This window comes from Pteropus vampyrus, unplaced genomic scaffold (assembly GCF_000151845.1).
Source record: "Pteropus vampyrus isolate Shadow unplaced genomic scaffold, Pvam_2.0 Scaffold27, whole genome shotgun sequence".
Taxonomy (NCBI): domain Eukaryota; kingdom Metazoa; phylum Chordata; class Mammalia; order Chiroptera; family Pteropodidae; genus Pteropus; species Pteropus vampyrus.
Genome location: NW_011888808.1, coordinates 10,185,619 through 10,190,768, shown reverse-complemented (window position 1 = coordinate 10,190,768; position 5,150 = coordinate 10,185,619).

Here is a 5,150-nt window from a genome sequence, read left to right as displayed (position 1 = left end):
CATCTAGTGTCCATAATGGTCACAGAAATAATAGACCCTTAGTTGCCTCTGTCACCAGAGAGGGCATGCAGGGTGCCTGGAGAGAAATTGCCTGTCAGGACTGTCCCTCTCTGTAGCACCCATGTCCTGTCTCCCAGATTTTAATATATTTGTGTTGTTTAAAAGAGGCCAGGGCCTGCCATGCCACCTTCTCGCCCCACTCCAGCCCCATCCCCTCCCCTGTTGATCCTGCCTACAGCCGCTGCTCTGCAGCTCTCTCCCCCCAGCACATCAATTTAAATTGCTTCAAGCCAGCCTTGAGCATCCTTAAACCAGATCCCCTGCAGTCTCCTGTGCAGCTGGCTGGGTGATGAGCTCTGGCATAGAACAAAGATGGACCATCCTTGTCTTAACTCTTTCCCCCGTGAATGAGCCTAGGAAGAGGGGAGGCTGTATCTTGCAGATTCCCCACAATATTGGGAAAAGCAAACAGCAGCGGAAGGATGAATAGAGGGAAAGCTGCAATGGGGAAAGAGAACACGATTTTTAAAAGTTAAAAAAGTTTCTTTCAAGGCAGGCTGCTTTGTTAAATCAGGCCATCAGTGCATATTGTACTTCCTTCCATGTCTCCTTTTGCCTGAGAGTGAGGCCACCCCCACTGGCTGTAAATATTCACTCTAACCCCAAATTACGAAAGGATAAAGGCCATATATCTTTAGACTTTTGGGTAGTTGTATTAGTCAGGGTTGCCCAACGGAAACAGAATCAATAGAGTGTGTGTGTGTGTGTGTGTGTGTGTGTGTGTGTGTGTGTGTGTGTGTGTAGAGGGGGAGAAAGAGAGAGGAGGAGGAAGAGGAGGAAAAAGAGAAAGAGAAGAAGAAGGAACAATAGGAGAGAGAGAGAGTGAGCTATTTTAAGAATTGACTCATAGGATTGTGGGAGCTGGCAAATCCGCTAGGCAGGCTGGAGCCCCAGGGAAGACCTGATGTTGCCATCTTGAGTACAAAGTCTTGATGTTACAGATTGTAAGAAGCATTCCCTCTTTCTTGAGAAATTTCTGTCTTCACATTTAAGCCCTTCAACTGATTGGATGCCTCCACATTAAGGAGGATAATCTGCTTAACCAAAGTCTACTAATTTAAATGTTAATCACATCCAAAAAATGCTTTCAGAGCAATATCTAGACTGGTCTTTGACCTAGCCATAGCCTAGCCAGGTTAACACATAAAACTGGCCATCACTGAAGTCCTAAAATCTTTCCTCATGGAATAGGACCAGATTCAATAAGACTTGAATCAGAGCTGAATTGAATCAGAATTATTCTTTAGGATTTGAATCAGAGCTGAGGTACAGGCAACTGCCTCTAAGAAGCCCCTATGCAATGGTCTAGACTTAGGGAACCCCTGGATAAATGGGAGGTCCCGCCTTCCACGTGCCTTCTCCACACCTATCTTGTTTAAGCCTGCTCTGAAACATCCCAATTTCCTTCCCAAGTGATGATAATGCCTGCACAAACCCCTCCTACATGAGGGCTTGCTGGGGATTGTTAAGGGGATTGGCTAGACTAGATAAGTGCCCACCTAGCACAATGTGTCAGCTGTCCATTAAGAATGAATAAATGCCACTCACACTCATTAGAACAGCTACTACTACTACTACTACTACTACTACTACTACTACTACTAATAATAATAATAATAATAAACAGGAAATAACAACCGTGAGCAAGAATGTAGCAGAAATTGGAACATTTGTGCACTGTTAATGGGAATGTAAAATGGTACAGTACTGTGGAAAACGGCATGGCAGTTCCTCAAAATATTAAAAATAGAATTACTGTATGATCTAGCAATTCCACTTCTGGGTATATGCCCAAAAGAACTGAAAGCAGAGACTCAGACATCTATCTGTACTCCAATGTTCAAAACAGCGTTATTCATGATAGCAATGAGGTGGAAGCAACCCGAGTGTCCGTGGACAGATGAATGATTAACAAAGTGTGGTATATACATTAGAAATATTAGATTTAAAAAGGAAGGACATTCTGACACATGCTACCATACAGATGAACCTCAAGGATATTATGCTAAGTGAAATAAGCCAGTCACAAAAAGACAAATATGGTATGATTCCACTTCTTAAGATACCTAAAGTGGTCAGATTCATGAAGAAAGAAGGTAGAACGGTGGCTGCCAGGGCCTGGGGCGGGGGAGAATGAGGGATTATTGTTTAGTCCATGCAGATCTTCAGTTTTGCAAGATGAAGGGCTCTGGAGATCATTGCACAACAGTGTGACTATACTTAACACCACTAGACACTTAAAAATGGTTAAGACAGTAAATTTTATGTTATGTGTATTTTGCCACAATTTAAATTTTTTTGAATGATGATTGTAGATACATTTCACATGAATGACCTTGAAAACATTAGACTGAGTGAAAGGACCAATAACAAAAGGCTGCACATTGTGTGATTTCTGTTTATATGAAATGTCCAGAAGAGGTAAATCCACAGAGACAGAAAGTAGCTTAGTGGTTTCCATGGGTTGGGAGAGGAAGAGGAATCGTGCGTGACCGCTAATGGGTACAAGATTTTTTGCGGGGAGGGGTGATGAAAATGTTCTAAAATTAGAGAGTAGTAATGCTAACTCTATGAATACACTAAAAACTACTAAATTGTATTTTTTAAAAGAATGACTTTAATGGTTTGTGAATTATATCTCTATAAGCTCTTATTTTTAAAATGAATGAATGAACGAGGTTCTAATTATGTCCAGATCTTTGGGATCATTTTAATTCAGTGTCAATTCCTGCAGAAGGGAGGTTTGTCATGAATTATTTGGGTCAGAAATAAGGATAGCAAGAAGTTTAAATGGTACCCCTGGCAAACCGCAGTCTCAGAGTCCCAGCAACATTTGAAATTTGTTGGCTAATGGCCTGGTGAGGGCTGCCAGAAACCCTAGGCTTTGGCAATTGCCAACAGGGCCCTCATCTCCCTGGAGCCACTGGCTTGTCGAACCATGGAGTCTCTTCAGGGCGCTAGGATTAGAGAGAAAGTACATCTATTCCCCAGAAATGCACTATTGGGAATCCAGTTCACTGCTTGTCATTATAATGATGTAATTGCATGCTACTCATTGATAATGTGCAAAAACAATAACTAGAGAGTATAAACAAACAGCTGGTGAGCAACCTCTTTGCAAAATGCTAAGGGCAAACTTCAAAAGATTTTTTTTAATCAGTTTTGCCAACCTGATGTAGTAATCCCAAATGTGCAGCAGAGCATATGTGGCAGCTCTGAAATGACAGTGACACACTCTGTAAAACGGCATATTGTCAGAACCACTCACAGGAAAAAACCTGAAGGCAATGGTGAGCCAGAATATAGAATAACAATTCCCTGGCAGGCTTTCATTCCCATTAATGATCCAAACTCTTCATGCTTAAAAACACCTTCTGTCTCCCTAGTGCATTGTCATACAGCATGTAAATTTCAAGTTGCTTCTCCCAAAAATACTTTCTTCTCCCACCCAAAGGGAGCCTGTAAAGGTCCTTGTTCAAGGAGTTCTACCCATCAAGACCTGTGTGCCTGTTTTCTGATAGGCGAAGTGAAAGGTGATGTCTAATCTCCAAGATCACCAACTCGTACTGCTCCAAGATCCAGCACTGAATTTCTAACCAGCTGAGTGGGCTTCTAGAACTAGGTCTTTGAAAAACAACAAAATGAATTAAATAAACATAGATAAACAGTCAATGTAGGCCAAGAAATAATCATTGTAAGTATAACAGGCATAGTTTTGTTAATCACCAATCTCTCTTTTCTAAGAGATGGATAAATTCTTCAAACCCCAAAACACAAAGGCTTGAACCCTGGGTCCCTGTATGCATCCTCTGGTGGGTTCTAGCTGAGGCTCTGAGCTTTTTCTTAGTTTTTATCCACAGAACATGGATTGACTTTATTCTTCGTGGTCACTTCTGTAAAAAAAAAAAAAGGAAAAGAAAGAAAGAAAGAAAAAAAGAAAGAAAGAAAGAAAAACATTTATTGAGATACAATTTACATAAAACAAAATTCACCCTTTTAAAGTGTACAATTCAGTGGATTTTAGTATATTACCATGATTGTGCAGCCATCACCACTATCTAATTTCAGAATGTTTCATCACCCCAAAAAGAAACCCCATGTCCATTAGCAGTTATTCCCCATTCCCTCTTTCCTCCAGCCCCTGGGCACCACTAACCTACTCTCTTTATCTGTAGAATATCTTACTCTGAACAGTTCATATAAGTGGAATCATGCAATGTGTGGTCTTTTGTGACTGGCTTCCTTCACTCTGCATAACGTTTTCAAGGTTCATCCATGCTGTTGTACCTATAAGTATTTCATTCCTCTTTATGACTGAATAACATTCCGCTGTGTGAATATACCGTATTTTGTTTCCCATTCACTACTCCATGGACATTTGGGTTGTTTCCACTTTCAGCTATTCTGAATAGTGCTGCTGGGAACTTTGGTATGCAGCTTTTTGTGTAGACATGTGTCTTCCTTTCTCTTGGGTCTATACCAAGGAGTAAACTTGATGTGTCATATGGTAGCACTATGTTTAACTTTTTTGAGGAACTTGCAGACCGTTTCCCACAGCAGCTGCACCATTTTACATCTGCGGTTACTCCTTGCTATAGCTGGGTCTTTTCTTGGCCTCTGCATTTTGTGCTCCCCATTATCCCCCTGAACAGCAGATCCCTCTTACGATGCATTTCCAGGTATATTTTTGTTCCCTTCTGTCACTTGCCCTCTTACTTAGGTAAGCTGTCCCCAAGTAAAGAGCAGGAGAAGAGAATGAAAATGAAGTGAGGGCCAGCTGCGCACCAAGCCCTGTACTCCATACTCTCTGTGTTTGGTTCTTTTGTAACTCACAATATGACCATGAGGTGTCTTCACCTTATCAACCAGGAAACAGAATTGCCTGTTCTGGTTTGATTGCCTCGAGCTGCTTCTCAGCCCCTCAAGAGAATGGTTCTCAAACTGTGCACTACAGAATCCAATGGTTCTTCAGGGGTTTAGTAAAACATAATATTTTCTGCCAAATGATAAAATGTTAAATTCCTAAAAAATACCTTCTTATCTTTATCTGTTTCATATCTTGGAACTCTAAGGACCTTGTCAGTCTTATT